Consider the following 19,102-nt stretch of genomic DNA (forward strand, 5'->3'; position numbering starts at 1 on the left):
CATTTTGAATAAAAGGCCTTTGTCAGTTATATGCACAATTAATCTGACACTCTGTGGTTTGCCTTTTCTTTTCCTTAACAGTGTTAGTAAAAAGTTTTGAAAATTTTTTGAAGAACAATTTATCGATTTCTTCTTATATGTATTTTGTAATCTAAGAAATCTTTGGCTATCCCAAAACATGAAGACATTCTCCCATGTTTTCTCCTAGAAGGTCTATTGCTTCGGATCTGATGCTTAGGTCCATTTTTAGTTAATTTTGTATATGGAGTGAGTTAAGGGTCAAGATATATTTTTTCTCCACCTGTATATTCTGTTTCCAGCCCCATTTACTGGAAAAACTGACCTGTCCCAAATTGAATTACCTTGCCACCTCTGTCAAACAGCAACAGACCAATTTCTAACTCTCTACTCTGGCCTTAATCTATATTCTATCTTTACACAAATTCCTCTGTCTTGATTACCGGTAGTGGCTTCACAGAAAGTCTTTTTCTTTCTTTTTAATTTAAGTATTAGTTAGTTAACATTCAGTGCAATATTGGTTTCTGGAATAGAATTCAGTGATTCATCACAGAAAGTCTTGAAATCAGATATTGTAAGTCCTTCAACTTTGTTCTTAATTTTCAAAATGATTTAGCTATTCTAGATCCTCCGTATTTCCAAATAAATTGTAGAATCTATCAATTTCCACAGAAAAGACTGTTGGAATTTTCATTGAAATTGCACTGGAAATATAAATCTATTTGAGAAAGACTGACATCTTAAAAATATTGATTTTTCCAATCCAAGAAAATGGTATCTCTATTTATTTAGGTCTTCTTTAATTGCTGTGTCTTTTCTGTGTACAGATCTTTCACATATTTTGTTAAATTTATTTCCAAGTCTTTCATATTGTTTGATGCTCCTGTAAATGATATTTTTAAAAACTTCATTTTCCACTGCAGGGTGTGTGTGCATGCACATGTATTACATATGTATGTATTACATACGCCTATATACCTATTTACACACACACACACGCAATTTTTGTACAATGACTTTGTATTCTGTACTTTGCTAAAGACAATCATTAATTCTAGTAGCTTTTTTGTAATTCCTTAGAATTTGATCCATACATCATCACGTCTATTGAGAATGCTTGTCTCTAAGTTCATGAAGGTTATTGTTCTGTAGTTTTGTTTCCTTATAAGGTCTTTGTCTGGTTTTGGTATTAGGATAATACTGGCTCATAAAATGGGTTAGGAAGTGTTCCCCCCTCTTCGATTTTCTAGAAGAGATCGTCTAGAATTAACATTACTTCCTCTATAAATGTTTAGTGGAATTCTCCAAAAAGCTATCTGAGTCAGTCAGATTTTGAACATCTCCCAACCCTGTGTGAGCAATGGGAATTGTTCAGTTTACAACATCCTGATAGTTCTTTACCCTGCCCTGTGGCGTTTCACCTTACTCACACACAGTTCAGCATTCAGCAAGACACTCAAGAACCAGACATCTGGTTTTCCTATCAGTGTGTTAAAAATCTTTTTTCATGATTGTAGATTTCCCTGTTATTCTTTTTGGTTTTGTCAATGTGGGGCTTTATATGTTTTGAAACTGTGCTATTAATTGCATAGTTTTAGCAACATATATACGTATTTTTTATCACAAGTTGACGATGGCACTTTATTTTTTCCTTTTCGACATCCTGTTTTGCAGCTTCCTTGGCCCTTTCTGCCCAGATACCAAAGAGCTGGGCACTAGCATGAGGCAAACACTGGCGAGCCCTTGAAGTTCTTCTCAGATGACTCTAGCTTTCTCCTTCCTATAGACATTCTGTATGGGCACAACTGGTCCTGTCAGCTGGGTAGCCAATTTGAGTTTTTCAACAGAGCTGTCTCCCTTCTTGGGAGCTAAGGGCTTCGTGAATATGAGAATGAGCTTGGAGTGGTACTCTTTGAGGTGTCACAGGTTTACCTGCAGGGGACTTTGTGGACCTGTTCCACCTCTTGGATCTACTGAGATCCCAACAGTCCATGCCACCTTCTTGTAGATGCTAGCCACACTTAACTCTTACAAACTAAAGCCCCTGCCAGCTCGCAGTTTGGTGCGGTACTTCACCATGGGGCACCTCACTGAAGGCTGGATGGGTTCAGACACGAGATGCAGGGCAATGTGGCATGCCTTGGCTTGCTGGGCCTTGTGTCTTCAGATCTTCTGTGCCATTTGGTTGAACGACGTGGAAGTGGGGCTCAAGATCAGGCCATTCCAGCTAGGCACAATGGCTGCTGCCTATGGGCCTCTGAGGAAGAACAACCAGCAAAAAATGTATAAATAGTATATATTTCTTTTTTAATTTTTTTAAATTTCTTATTTTTTAAAGACTTTTTTATTTATTCATTCGAGACACAGAGATAGAGACAGAGAGAGAGAGAGAATATGAGTAGGGGGAAAAGCAGAGGGAGGGGGACAAGCCGGCCCCCCCGCCGAGCAGGGAGCCCGATACAGGGCTCGATCCCAGGACTCTGGGATCATGACCTGAGCAAAAGGCAGACACTTAACAATCTGAGCCACCCAGGTGCCCCTAAATAGTATATATTTCTAACTGTTTAACACTTTCATCAGTATATCTCTCCTCCTTTCATCAAATGGCAGGTAAGATGCTGGCTGGATGTTCAAGGATGGCCTCAGTAACATGACTGGTAGTTATTGGGCTGTTGGCCAGATCCTGACAGATTATTGGCTGGGGCATCTTGGGTCTCAACATAGCCTCTCATCCTTCAGCAGTATGGGTGATCTAAGATCTTCAAGTATAACAAGAGTGCAAACACCCTTGAAGTGTAGCAGGAGGGCAAACACATTTGCCAGTGTCCAACTGGCCACATAAAGTTATGTGGACAACCCAGCTTCAAGGTAGAATAGATCCAACTTTTGTTGGAGGACCTGAAAGGTGACATTGCAAAAGGGCATATATACAAGAATGGGAAGAACCTGTGGCCATTTCTGTAATGTACCACAACTCCTAACATTAAACATGATGAACGTGTCTATACTCTCTGACTCCATTCCTCCTCTCCCTCTCCCTCTTCCTGTTTCTCTCTCTGTCAAACAGCAAATGTACTGGTGTTCTATTTTAGGAAGAGGTAGAATAGATAATTTATTAAATTTATATATTTTGTTTTATAAACTATTGGATACAAACAAGGAAATTGTCCTTCTATTAGAAAGATACTTTGTATTCAGACATAAGCTGAATATTCAAGAAGTCATATTTGTCATAAGAAACAAACCGAGGACTGCTGGAGGAGGGTGGATGGGGTAAATGGGTGATGGGTATGTGATGTAATGAGCACTGGGTGTTATATACAATTGATGAATCACTGAATTCTGCCTCTGAAATTAGTAATATGCTATATATTAATTAAATGAGTTTAAATAAAATTAAATTTTAAAAAAGAAAGAAGTCATATTTGTCAAAAGCCAGAATACTTCCCACTTCATACTCTGTGCTTAGTTTTTTTAAAAGAAGGAAATACACTAGCATATATATTTAAGAGTGGGAAAAGTGGCTATTTTTAATCATATCTGTCTTTGTAACAATAAAATCTGTATTTAATAAATGCTAATGCTTAAAAAATATTTCCAGCATTATAATATAAAGTTACCATTTTACAAAACATATAAAGCATCCACTTACTAATGGAAACATTATTATGACATTCTTACTTTATATCATGAGCCTCCCTATGGATTTGGTCAGGGCAGATGCGCCCTGGAAGTAAAATACTCATTGGTGGATTAAAAAACAAAATATAACACCCTCTTAGGGACTAAATAGATCTAAAAGGAATAATTTTTAATAATAATTCTGGAGGGCGCCTGGGTGGCTCAGTTGGTTATGTGACTGCCTTCAGCTCAGGTCATGATCCTGGAGTGCCAGGATCGAGTCTCGCATCGAGCTCCCTGCTCAGCAGGGAGCCTGCTTCTCCCTCTGACCCTCCCCCCCCTCATGTGCTCTCTCCTTCTCATTCTCTCTCTCAAATAAATAAAATCTTTAAAAAAAAATAATTCTGGAAGTCTTAAAATATAAGGCCTTTCCCTAACTATCTTGTCAAATACTTAAAAGGCATTTGGGAAGAAAGCACCAGTTTTAGGTAATATTTCATAAGAGAGCAGAAGTAGACATCGAGCTCCCTGTGGTTAAGCAGATATTGTAGTGCAATTTACTGTCACATACAATCCCCTAACCAGAGCCCAATTATCTTCTTTCATTAAAAAAAAAAAAACTGTTTCTAATTTTTCATCTACTAGATCTCTAAATCTGTTTTTCTAATGGTTCTTCTGCCATTAACCGCCTCTTTATTCTGTATGCCAAATACCCTTTTGATACATTTCTGCATAAAGCATTTCAAAAATTTTCTCAACAAAGCATTTCATAAATGTTTCTTTAAGAGAAGACAACAGCAGAGTAGGAGGACCCTAGTCTCACCTTATCCCAAGAATACAACTAGATAACTATCAAATCATCCTAAATATCTCAGAAATTGACCTGAAGACTGGCAGAACAAGCTCCACAACTAAAGGCAGAAAAGAGGCCACACTGAAGAAGACAGGAAGCATGGAGACACGATTTGGTAGAGAAATGGATAGTGCCACTGCAGTGGAGAGGAAGCCTCAGTAATGGAGAAGGGCAAAACACAGACGATAACACACAAGGAAGTGCATGGGGGAAACAAATCCCCATAGTAATTGACTAGGAAAGCTAGAGGGGCCAAATTTCATGAGTTCTTGCAATCAGCAGGGCTTAAAGCCTTGAGTTCTAAAAGTCAGCAGGCTTGGCTTAAGGAGAGCCCAGAGACATTGGGGCTCCTCTTGGAGAGAAGGCAGGGCAAATAGCCCACGGACATACAACATGGAAATAGTGATCTGAAGAGCATCTAAGGCACAAAGTGAGGAGGTTACTTGCTCATCTTGGAGTGTGTGCCAGAGAGGCAGAATTCATGGAGAGACCCCTCTGGGAATAAAGGAACTAGCAGGCACCATTTCCCCACCCCCTCCCTCCCCACACCCATCTGCATAAGCACAGGGCCACCTGCAGGAACTAGCTCAGCACTTACACTTATTACCTAACTTGCTTACACTAAACCCCAAACCCCCAAGCTCCAGTGGAACCTCCCCCTTCCCAGTCATGTTTGCCTCAGTCCCAACATGGTGTGCCTCCCCCCCCACCCCAGAAGACAAGCCCAAATCCCTGCCAACACTGCGTCTCCCTTCCCAGGAGTTTTGCAGAGCCTCAGTTCCCAAGCATGGCAACAGGTCTCAATCCAAAAGCAGACCAGAGCACACCTAGTTAAAACACACCACATTCAGACCAAGAACCAAATACTGCCCACGGCAGACAAGGAGAGACTCTGCAGATAACCAGCCTGAAGGATAAAGCAGCCAGGACACAAAAGGACAGCACATGCAGCACATGTTGGAGACATTCCTATAAGTGCCAGACGCTGGTGAGGAAGGGACACTACACAGCAAGGCTCTACAGGACCTCTTATTCATAAGTCCATTAGCCTCAAGAACAGGAGATAGGGGCGCCTGGGTGGGTCAGTCAGTTAAGCATCCAACTCTTGGTTTTGGCTCATGTCATGATCTCAGGGTTGTGAGACTGAGCCTCCCGTCAGCCTCCCTCTGCCCCTCCCTCTGCCCCTCCCACTCATGCACTCTCTCTCTCTCTCTCTCAAATAAATAAATAAAAACAACCAGAAGATACAGCTGACTTTCCTAATGCAGAAAAACAGGCACAGAAACTTAGACAAAATAAGAATACAGAGAAATTTGTCCCAAATGAAAGAACAGGAGAAGGCCACAGCTGGAGATCTAAGTGAAACAGATATAAGTAACATGCCTGATGGAGTATTTAAAGCAATGATCATGAGAATATTCACTAGACTTGAGAGAAGCGTGGAAGACATCAGTGAGACCTTTTAAACAGAGGTATAAAAGAACCAATCAGATATGAAGAGCGCAATAAATGAGATTAGAAACATGCCTGATGCAATGAACAGCATGCTGGAAGAAGCAGAGCAACAAATGAATGACCTAGAAAACAAAGTAATGGAAAGTAATCAAGCTGTACAAAAGAAAAAAAATAATTATGCAAAACGAGAACAAACTTAGGGAACTCAGTGACTCCATCACATGTAATAACATTCATATTATAGAAGCCCCGGAAGAAAATGTATTTGAAGAAATGATAGCAGAAAACTTCCTTAATTTGAGGAAGGAAACAGATATCCAGATCCACAAAGCACAGAGAACCCCCAACAAAATCAACAAAGGCAGATCCACACCGAGCAGAGCAGTTCTTTCATTTGGGACGAATGGTAAAATATAGTGATAAAGAAAAAAATTTTAAAGCAGCAAGACAAAAGAAGACAATAATATACAAGGAAAACCCCATAAGGTTATCAGGGGATTTTTCAGCAGAAACTTTCCAAGCCAGAAGGGAGTGGCATGATATATTCAAAGTGCTGAATGAAAAAAATCCATAGCCAAGAATACTCTATCCAGCAAGACTATCATTCAGAATAGAAGGACAGATAAAGAGTTTCCCAGACAAACAAAAACTAAAGGAATTCATGACCCCTAAATCAGCCCTGCAAGAACTATTAAAGAGGACATCTTGCATGGAAAGGAAAGTCCAAAAGTGACAGTATGAAGGTAGGAAAACAAAAGCAGCAGAAATGAATATTTCTGTAAAAAAAATTAGTCAAGGAACTCACAAAATAAAAGGATGTAAAATATGACACCATATACCTAAAATGTGGGAGGGAGAAGAGTAAAGAATGGGTTCAAACTTAAATGACCATCAACTTAATATAGACTGCTATATACAGATGTTATATACAAACCTAATGGTAACCACAAATCAAAAACCACTATTAAATATGCAAAGAATAAAGAGAAAGAAATCCAAATATATCACTAAAGAAAACCAGCAAACCATGAAAAAGAGAAGGATAAGAGAGGATCTGATAAAATCTTCAGACACAACCACAAAATGAGTAATAAAATGACAATAAGTAAATATATATCAATAATTACTGTGAATGTAAATCGAGTAGATGCTCCAATCAAAGTAGATGACATAGGGTGACAGAATGGATTAAACAAGACCCATCCATATGCTGCCTAAAGACACCTGCAGATTGAAAGTGAAGGGATAGAGGGGTGCCTGGGTGGCTCAGTCGTTAAGCGTCTGCCTTTGGCTCAGGTCATGATCCCAGGGTCCTGGGATCGAGCCCTGCATTGGGCTCCCTGCTCGGTGGGAAGCCTGCTTCTCTCTCTCCCACTCTCCCTGCCTGTGTTCCTGCTCTCACTATCTCTCTCTCTCTGTCAAATAAGTAAAGAAAATCTTAAAAAAAAAAAAAAAAAAAGGAGTGAAAGTGAAGGGATAGAGATACATCTATCATGCAAGTGGATGTCAAAAAAAAAAAAAAAAGCTGGAGTAGCAATACTTATACCAGACATACCAGACTTTAAAACAACTGTAACAAGAGACAAAGAAGGACACTATATAATAATAAAGGGGACAATCCAACAAGAAGATATAACAATTGTAAATATTTATGTACCCAACATGGGAGCACCCAAATACATAAAGCAACTATTAACAAACATAAAGAACTAATCAATAATAATACAATAATAGTAGGAAACTTTAACACCCCATTTACCTCAATGGACAGATCATCTAAAGTGAAAATCAACAAGGAAACAATGGCTTTGAATGACACACTGGACCAGATGGACCAAACAGATATATTCAGAACATTCTACCCTAAAAAAGCAGAATACACATTCTTTTCAAGTGTACATGGAACATTCTCCAGAAGAGATCACATATTAGGCCATAAAAAAAAGCCTCAGCAAATTCAAGATCAAAGTCATAGCATGCAACTTTCTGGCCACAATGCTATGAATCTAGAAGTCAACCACAAGAAAAAAATCTGGAAAGATCACAAATACGTAGAGGTTAAATAACATGCTACTAAACAATGAATGGGTCAACGAGGAAAAAAAAATTAATAAAAAAGTACATGGAAACAAATGAAAATGAAAACACAACAGAGCAAAACCTTTGGGATGCAGCAAAAGCAGTTCCAAGAGGAAAGTTTATAGCAATACAGGCCTGACTCAAGAAGCAAGAATAATCTCAAATGACTTAACCTTACACCTAGAGCAGCTAGAAAAAGAACAACAAACAAAACCTAAAACCAGCAGAAGGAGGGAAATAATAAAGATTAGAGAAGAAATAAATGATATAGAAACTAAAAAAACAATAGAAAAGATCAATGAAATCAGGAACTGGTTCTTTGAAAAAAATCATTAAAATTGATAAAAAGAGAAAGGACTCAAATAAATAAAATCACAAATGAGAGAGGAGAAGTAACAACCAACGCCACAGAAATATAAACAATTATACGAGAATATATGAAAAATTATATGCCAACAAACTGGACAACCTAGAAGAAATGTATAAATTCCTAGAAACATATAACCTCCCAAAACTGAAACAGGAAGAAATAGAAAATTTGAACACTGATAACCAGCAAAGAACATAAATCAGTAATCAAAAAACTTCCAATAAACAAAAGTCCAGGACCAGATGGCTTCACGAGCAAATTCCACCAAATTTAAAGAAGAGTTAATACCTATTCTTCTCAAACTATTCCAAAAAATAGAAGAGGAAGGAAATCTTCCAAATTCACTCTACAAGGCCAGCATCACTCTGAGACCAAAACCAGATAAAGACACCACAAAATAAGAGAACTATACAGACCAATATCTCTGATGAATATAGATGCAAAAATCCTCAAGAAAATACTAGTAAACTGAATCCAACAATATGTTAAAAGAACATTCACCACAATCAAGTAGGATTTATCCCTGGTTGCAAGGGTGGTTCGCAAATCAATTAACATGATACATTACAACAATAAGAGAAAAGATAAGAACCATGTCATTTCAATAGACAGAGAAAAGCACTTGACAAGTACAACATCCATTCATGATAAAAACTTCAACAAAGTAGGTTTAGAGGGAACAAACCTCTACATAATAAATGCCATATATGAAAAACCCACAGCTAACATCATCCTAAATGGGGAAAAACTGAGAGCCTTTCCCCTAAGATCAGGAAGAATACAAGGATGTCCACGCTCACCACTTTTACTCAACATGGTACTGGAAGTCCTAGCCACAGCAACCAGACAACAAAAAGAAATAAAAGGAATCCAAATCAGTAAGGAAGAAGTAAAACTTTCACTATTTGCAGATGACATGATACTATATATAGAAAACCCAAAAGACTCTAACAAAAAAGTGCTAGAACTGATAAATGAATTCAGTAAAGTTGTAGCATACAAAATCAATCTACGGAAATCTGGTACATTTCTAAACACCAATAATGAAACAGCAGAGAATGAAATTAACAATCCCACTTAAAATTGCACCAAAAATAATCAAATACCTAGAAATAAACCTAACCAAAGTAATGAAAGACCTATAAAAACTATAAAACACTGATGAAAGAAACTAAAGATGACACAAAGAAATGGAAAGACATTCCATGTTCATGAGTCAGAAGAACAAATATTGTTAAAATAGCTATACTACCCAAAGCAATCCACACATTGAATGCAATCTCTATCAAAATACCAAGAGCATTTTTCACAGAGCTAGAACAAATAATCCTAAAATTTGTATGGAACTACAAAAGAAGCAATCTTCAAAAAGAAAAGCAAAGCTGGAGGCATCACAATGTTAGATTTCCAATTACATTACAAAGCTGTAGTAATCAAAACAGTATAGTCCTGGCACAAAAACAGACACATAGATAAACAGAACAGAATAGAAAACCCAGAAATGAACCCACAATTATATGCTCAATTAATCTTCAACAAAGCAGGAAAGAATATATCCAGTGGGAAAAATACAGTCTCTTCAACAAATGGTGTTGGGAAAACTGGACAGCTACATGCAAAAGAATGAAACTGGACCACTTTCTTACACCATACACAAAAAGAAATTCAAGATGGATTGAAGACCTAAATGTGAGACCTGAAGCCATAAAAATTCTAAAAGAGAACAAAGGCAGTAACTTCTCTGACATCAGCCGTGTTTTCTAGCTAGGGCTCCTGAGGCAAGGAAAACAAAGGTAAAAATAAACTATTGGGACTTCATCAAAGTAACAATCTTCTGCACAGCAAAGGAAACAATCAACAAAAGTAAAAAAGCAACCTACAGAATGGGGGAAGATATTTGCAAATAACATATCTGATAAAGGGTGAGTATCCAAAATATATAAAGAACTTACAAAATTCAACACCCTCAAAACAAATAATCCAATTAAAAAATGGGCAGAAAACACGAACAGACATTTCTCCAAAGAAGAGATCCAGATGGCCAACAGACACAAGAAAAGATGTTCAATATCACTCATCATCAGGGAAATGCAAATCAAAACTACAATGAGATATTACCTCATATCTGTCAGAATGGCTAAAATTAACAACACAAGAAACAACAGGTGTTGGTGAGGATGTGGAGAAAAGGGAACCCTTGTACACTGTTGGTGTGAATGCAAACTGGTGCAGCCACTATGGAAAACAGTATGGAGGTTCCTCAAAAAGTTAAAAATATAACTACCCTATGATCCAGCAATTTCACTACTGGGAATTTACCCAAAGAATACAAAAATATTAATTCAAAGGGATACATGCACCCATATGTTTACAGCAGCATTATTTACTATAGCCAAATTATGGAAAAAGCCCAAGTGTCCACTGATTGATGAATGGATAAAGAAGATGTGTGTGTGTGTGTGTGTGTGTGTGTGTGTGTGTGTGTGTGTGTATAATGGAATATTATTCAGTCGTAAAAAAGAATGAAATCTTGCCATTTGCAATGACATGGAGCTAGAGAGTATAATGCTAAGCAAAATAAGTCAGAGAAAGGCAAATACCAGATATGATTTCACTCATACGTGGAATTTAAGAAACAAAACAAATGAGCAAAGAGTAAGAAAAATAAAAGAGAGAGAGAAAGAGAAATTAAGAAACAGACTCTTACACCATACCAATGGTTACCAAAAAGGAGGTGGTTAGGGGATGGGTTACCAGAAGGGAGGTGGATGAAGGGATGGGTTAAATAGGTGATGGGGATTAAGGCATGCACTTGAGCACCCAGTCATGTATGGAATTGTTGAATCACTATATTGTACACCTGAAGTTAATATAACAGTCTATGTTAACTAACTGGAATTAAAAACTTAATTTTTTTTTTCTTTAGGGCTTTCCAATCTGCAAAGTGATTCTACAAGAAACTACCTTTGTTCAAGAGCTGGGGCTGGAATTTCTTGATCGCAAATCCATGGCCATTGACATGATGGCTACAAAGACATCCTACTCTCTCTTGAACCTATTCCAGATTGGCTTTTGTCCCCATAATTTCACTAAAACTACTCTAGTAAAGGTCAACAATCTAATGGACAATCCTAAATACTCATGCTGCTAGACCAATCTGCAGCATTTAACACTGCAAATTCCCCTCTTCTTGAAATACTTTTTTCACTTGGTTTTTGGGACATCATTCACTCTTCGTATTTCTAAACCAATAGCTGCTCCTTCTTGGCCTCACTTTTACTGTGTCTTTCTCATCATCCTGGGCACTAAATGTCAGAGTAATCCAGGATTCATACTAAAACGTCTTCTCTATCTTCACTTACTCCCTAGGAGATCTCATCTAGTCCCAGGACTTTAATGCCATTTCTGCACAGGCAACTCTCAAATTCATTTCCTTAGATCCAATTCCTCCCTTGAACTCCAGGCTTATATGGCCAATAAACTGCTCAACAACTCCACTTGAATGTCTAATAAATAAACACTTAAAATTTAACATATTAAGACACAATACTGGGGTGCCTCGGTGGCTCAGTCATTAAGCATCTGCCTTCGGCTCAGGCCATGATCCCAGGGTCCTGGGATCAAGCCCCACATCAGGCTCCCTGCTCCACGGGAAGCCTGCTCCTTCCTCTCCCAGTCCCCCTGCTTCTTTTCCCTCTCTCCCTGTGTCTCTGTCAAATAAATAAATAAAATCTTAAAAAAAAAAAAGCAATATTAATTCCCATACATCTCCCATACACCTGCTCTTTTTCTGCAGCTTTCACCGTAATCAGTTGCTCCATGTCATCCAAGATTAGTTGTCAACCTTACAGTTTACTCCATGTCAGAAACTCTGGAGTCATCCTCGACTCCTCTCTTTTTCTTACTCTTATACCCAACTCAAGAGCAAATCCCCTGGACTCTAATTTTAAAATACATCTAAAATCCAACTATTTCTCATTATGTTTGCTGTTACCACTCAGATCTGAGCCACCATCATTCTTCAATTGGGTTATCATGATAATCCACTAACAAGTCTCCCTGTTTCCACCATTACTTGCCCCCTCTCCAATTCACACATAATCTGTTCTTTACCCAGCACTATAATTATATTGCTCTACTTAAAACTTTCCAGTGATTTCTCACCTTGTTTAGAGTAAAATCCAAAGTTCTTATATAGATTACACAACTCTCCATAACATGGCCCCCTCAGTATTTCTATGATCATATTCTACTGCTCTCCCTCATGCTTGTTTTATTGCAGCCACACTGGCCTCCTTGATGTACTTAAAACATGTCAAGCATGCTCCCACTTCTGGGTTTTCATGCTTATTGTCTCCTCTGACTACAATGCTCACCCCAGATATCCACATGGCTTGCACCCTCTTCCCATCATGTTTCTGATCAAAGTCATCTTCTTAATGAAACCATTCCTATATATGCCCTATATAAAATAGCACCATCCATTATTTTCGACTCTTGTTAATCTGCTTTATTTTTCTCTGTTAACACTTATGAGGAAAAAAGAAACACTATATGCTAATTTTCTGCCTTTTTCTTCCAGAATGAAAGCTCCTCAAGAGCAAGGACTTTGTGTTGTTTAATTCCGTATTCCCAACAGCAAGAAGAAATCCTACCTCCATATAGATATTTATTAAATATTTGCTATAGAATGAAAAACTTCCACACATCCTTCAAGACCTCTTTTCCAGAGACCTCCCTGACCTGCTCAAGGATAACAAAGCACTTTCTTATCGCTCCAGACTCCCAAAGAATTGGTTTTCATCTCTCTGTAAACCTATGATCTCTTCTCACTATTTGATGATATCCTAAATTGATTTGATTTTGATTGTATTTGATTCCCTGGCACCTAGCATAACATCATTTAACAACTATTCAATGAATTAATGAATGAATGACTTGATAAAAGGCCTGTATTATAAACACAAATTTTGGGTAAATAGAATAAATCTCCCCTATCTCCCACCCTTATACTTCCACTTTTATTTTTCTTCCAACCACCCTGACCTGAACTCTGAAACTTACTATTAGCCTCTCCTTTACCCATGCCTTCCTATAATCACATTCTCTTACTCTTGCCTCCTATTAATCCTAGATAAGTGATCTCAGAAACTTAAAGCACAAATAGAAATTTTCTAAAGTGCAAATAGAACATTTAAAGCAGTACTGAAGTTAAATACCTAACAGTCCATCTTCACCCTGCACCTTCTTTAGGGAGACAATATTCCACAGGAAATATATCACCAATAAAATATATCACCAATATATAACAACAACAACAACAAAAAAAGACAGTGGGTATCAGGAGTGGCTATGCTCCTAGTAGTGGTATTTCTTAAGACGTTCTTAGAAGGATTTGTAATAAAAGAGATTTAAAATACAACATTCAATTTTATGCACTTCCAACTTCATTATCAGCACTACCTTCGTCATGGAAAATTATTGTTAAAGCCTATGATACATCATGAGCAGCAGACAGAAAAATGCCTCTGGGGATCATACTTACAAAGGCAAATATCACAGTTGTCAAGCAGTCATCCACAAATAAGACATCTGTCAAATGGGTATTGATCACCCCTTCTTTATACAAAGAGAGATTACAGAACTGTGGAATATTAGAGCAAGCAGCCCAAGATGACTTGCCTAAGGTCACTCAACAAATGACCAAATCAGAACTTGACTCATCCCTGAACTCAACTTCTGATTCCTCATAATGCATGCTTTCTACTAACCAAGGTCTCTGTAGAGAGATTACCCATGCACACACATGTGCATAAATTCTATTCATATTAAGGCGTGTTTCCTTTTTTCCCTATCCATGATGGTAATAACAAGAATTAAAAGCTCTTTGATTATAAAGTAAACTTCCATTTTTCCTTCTTGATAGGTTTTCAGATTTTCCTCTAAAAGTATTTAAAAGTACTACTCAAGTTGTTCTTAGTTATCTAGAGTGGTTTATGCTGCCATTAGCTTCTATAGCACCATCATTAGAAAAATGGGCTGTACTTCGTCTTAAACCTCCACATGCAGCCAAAATTGGGTTGCTTTAAAGGGCAAGATGTCAAAAGCAGATAAAGCCTTTGTACTGTAATGAGCATAATGATGAATAATGGTACTTATGTGCAATAAATGATGCCCTGCCCATAAACAGCCTTTCCACCCAGATACTCTATTTAATTCAATAATATATTCCAGGTAATTTGTGGAACCAGATGAGAAATTACCTTAACCAAGAAAACTAACTGTGGAATTTACTAAAACATACCATGTTGAAAATAATTAATGGAAGCAGAGTTTGCAGAAGTAAAATTATGGCATTAAAAAATCCCATTAAATGAATTCTTCTTCCAAGTGGCCTGCCTCATAGCAGCTGAAGAAATAAGGGCATGAATGATGTTGGTAATAAAAGACATGCTAAGAATATCCATGTGCCATAGTATTTGGTGCTTTTGTGTTTGTTTTAGGAACAGAGATGATAATCCATATAATCATCATCATCTCCCACCTGGACTACTTCAAAATCCAACTGATCCCCTTACTAACTATATTCCATAGAACAGAGTAAACTTTGAAAAACATAAGTCATATCACATCATTCCTCTAATCAAACTATTTTATGGTTTCCCACCAAAATCTGAATAATCCAAAATCCTTACCATGCCCTACAAAACTCCAACAGGATCTATTTTAGGCCTAGCTCCTCTGACATTGTCTCCTACTATTCTCGCCCCTTGCTACTTCATGCAAATTACACTTGCAATATTGACAGTTCTTTTTTTTTTTTTTTAAGTAGGCTCCACAGGGCGTGGAGCTCAACATGGGGCTTGAACTCATCACCCTGAGATTAAGACCTGAGCTGAGATCAAGTCATACGCTTAACGGACTGAGCCGCCCAGGCACCCCGGTATTGACAAATCTTGAATACTCTATAAACTATCCCTGCTTCAGAACTTTTGTTTTTTCCCTGGAACTAATTTTTGCATAGATTGCTTCTTTATCTCATTCATGTACCTGCATATATATATCACCTCCAACTTCTGTTTCCAGCAATGTAGCAGACTAGACATCTTGAAAAAACACCTTCCCAGTATAGCCAAAAATGCTAGTAATACATTTTAAATATTCTAATGTATGTTATTTCAATTTATTATTTTTATTATATTATCTATTAATTTTTAACAATAGATATATTTATAATAGTTAACTGATAGTAAATTATCTAGCTAGAATGCTAGATGATATATTTTTATTTTTAACATATAGTTTAATGGAGAAGTTTTTTAAATCCCAGAAACCAAAATGTTAAAGCAAAAACATTAATTACAAAATACTGTTTTCAGTGTTCTCTTACTTTTTGAGATAATGTTTTCGCTTTAACGTTTTGGTTTCTGGGATTGAAAACAAGTTTTCCTGTGGGGAGTTCTGTAGTATGAAAGCACCATATGGTTATCCTACATGAGGCAAAAGGCTTTGACTTTTTTTAAAGATCAAGCCTGTATTTATTAATTCTTTACATCAGTCTCTTCCTCATTAACAAATGTTTAACTGATGTTTTAGAGCCATGTTAACAGAAATAATTTAGGTATCACTTAAAGACTTATGATTTTCATTGTTCATTTTAATTTTTTCTATATATTTTAATGTGCTTTTTTGTACATTATAAATGCTTTATTTATGCCAAATAAAAAATTATAGGAAATGTACTAGATATTGATATCCTTGCTACTGAGATTAAATCTCTATTAATATTTTGCTTTAACTATTCTCTTTATCCGTACTGTCAAAAAAATTTACAAATACAAGTACAATCTCACCTTCCATCCCTATCTATCCAGAAATAACCCCTGCCTAAAGTAAGTGTTAACAAACTCACACACGTTTTCTTCTTCCTTCGAGTAAACTTCCTAAATGCTTGGTACTATATCTATACTCAACCTTTTTTTTTCTACAAGATTATGTTTTCAAGACTTTTGCACATTGATACATTCAAATCTAGTTCATTCATTTTCATTTTTATGCTTCCCACTGTGCCAAATTACCATGTATTTTTCCATGCCCTATTTTCAGAAAGTTAGGTTTTCTTAGCCTTGTAAAATTAACAAATAATTCAGAAATAAGCATCTTTGTACATGCTTCCTTGACCATGAGTTTCCCTGATAAGCAAGCCCCAGAAGTAGAACCACTGGGTTACAGAGTATATGCACTGCCAATTTTACTTGCTACTTCCAAATTGCTTTCCAAAGTGATTAGATCCATTTTCCCTTCCTCCAGCTGTGCATTAGAGTTCTTATTTCTCCATGTTATCACTAAGAGTTAATATTATCAAATTAATAAATTTTAAAATATAAAATGTTGTATCTTTGCTTTAATTCACATTTCCTAATTACTAAAGAAGTTGGACATCTTAGCATATATTTACTGGACATCTATCTTCCTCTGTGAATTTATTTATTTATTTATTTTTTTAAAGATTTTATTTATTTATTTGAGAGAGAGAGAATGAGAGATAGAGAGCACGAGAGGGAAGAGGGTCGGAGGGAGAAGCAGACTCCCTGCTGAGCAGGGAGCCTGATGCGGGACTCGATCCCGGGACTCCAGGATCATGACCTGAGCCGAAGGCAGTCGCTTAACCAACTGAGCCACCCAGGCGCCCCCTCTGTGAATTTATTATATCTTTTGACAATATTTCTTTTTGAGATTTTCAATTTCTCATAGCATTTTATATATTCCAGACATAGATATCTTACTGGTAATATGACTTTAGCTGTTTTCTCTATGACTTGTATTTTCATTTTTGTCACCTTTTATCATACAGAAGTTTTATGTTTTAATGTAGGAAAATGTATCTATTCCTTTTTGCTTTTTGCATTTAAAATTATCTACTAATGGCATAAAGAAATTCTCCCATTTTATAGCTTCGCTTTTGGTATTTAGATTTTTAACCTATCTGAAATTATTGTTGTGAATGATGTGATATGGAAATCTAAATTTATCTTGTACTATATCATAGCCAATATCCTCAGAATTATTTGTTAAAGAGTTCAACCTTTTCCTACTGATTTTAAAACCTCCCTCATATATAAAACTCCAAAATATAGCCTGGTCTGATTTTAGTCTCTCTATTCTGTGTTAAGTCTATTTGTCTACCTGGGCAAGTACCTCAAGGTTTTAAATAATACAGATTGATATTACTACCTAGTAGCTGGTAAAATGACTCATCACCTTTTGTTGTTTTTTTCTAGTACCAAGGCTGAGTTTAGCCTTTTGTATCCTGCCCCTTACATCAGTCAGTCAAGCGCTGCAGGCTGCCCCCAGGGTGGGAGAGCCAAACTTCTGGGGCATTTCTGAGTACGGTGGCTCCCTGAGCCCACGGGCAATTTTCTGAAGTGTGCAGTTGTAAGCCATTAGCAGCAAACACTCACAGCAGCGGGAAGATGGGTGAACCGGCTTAGCAGAAAGGATATGGGTAGGTTTCTAGTACTGGGTCTCAAAAGGAAATAGATGGCACGCTCAAATTAGGATAATTTAAAGACAGTGCATTTGCAAAGACTATTTATAAAGGTGTGCTTGGGGTTAGGTAAACTACAAGGGATGAAGCTGTTACATTCCTAGAGTTGGGGGGTGGGGGGTGGGAGGGGATGATGAGATAGAGCAGTTACTTGAATCAAGAAAGGTTCCAGAAGAGAAAGTTGCCTTGACAGAAGCAATGACCTTCATCAGGCTGGGGTGACTACTTGGGGGGGGGGCGGGGGGTTAGGGAAGTAAATACCCCAATTTCTCCCCTTCCTCCCTCTGACCTCCTGCTGGGCTCCCCATTTGCTAAGCTCAATGGGAAGCCAGGGGAAGTTTTTATGCTGTTCATACTGGACAATCCCCTGGAGAAGAGCTCAATGGGAAGGGTGGAAATGAATCTCGACAATGTTTTGCACAAAGACAAATAAAAGATGTTTCAGACAAACAAATGTCACCTCTGAGCAGTCTTTTCAAACAAGCTGTCTAAAATAATGTGCCTCCAACCTCTGTCCTTTATCACTATTCTAACCACGTACTCAGTTATCTGCCCTCAACTGAAGCACTTATATTTACATGAAATTATATTTAAAAATTCCACAAAATGAGGAAAAAGCAAACCCAAGAACAGAAAGGGCAAAGTACAAAAATAAACAATTCACCAAAGTATAAATGTTTAAGTACATTAATAATCAAATAAATGAGATGTATTTTAAAATAATTTTTTTACCTAACAAATTGACAAATATTTAATATAGCAATTTCCAATTACAGGGTTTGGGAGAAACACACTAAGGTGGGACTTTAAAACTGGTGTAATATTTCTGAAGGCTAATTTGAGAATTCCTATCAAAATTTTCTAACATGCTATTTTACCCAGCCATTCCTCTCTTAGGGACGTACCGTGGGAGATAATTCAAGATGTTCCCAAAGATAAGAGTTATTTACAATGGCAAAAAACTACCAACAATCTATAAACCCAGTAACAGGAAACAGTTTATCAATGTTTCCCAAAGTGTGTTCCTTAGAGCACTAGTCTTACGAGATTTTGACAGAGAAAGCGTTCCACAGTCAGTTAAATGTGGAAATTCCCTTGAAATGAAGGGCAAAATTTACAAGCCAAACTAACACGACGTGATACCTAAGCGACTACGTGG

At 37.2% G+C, this 19,102-nt stretch overlaps 1 pseudogene; it reads right to left on the minus strand.

Moving 5' to 3' along the window:
• Positions 1-1,612: 1,612 nt before the first annotated feature.
• Positions 1,613-5,163, minus strand: LOC114225943 (large ribosomal subunit protein eL13 pseudogene; annotated as a pseudogene).
• Positions 5,164-19,102: the final 13,939 nt, after the last annotated feature.

Source organism: Eumetopias jubatus, unplaced genomic scaffold (assembly GCF_037043125.1).
Source record: "Eumetopias jubatus isolate StellerSeaLion01/CBP00866 unplaced genomic scaffold, mEumJub1_p1.0 scaffold_7, whole genome shotgun sequence".
NCBI lineage: Eukaryota > Metazoa > Chordata > Mammalia > Carnivora > Otariidae > Eumetopias > Eumetopias jubatus.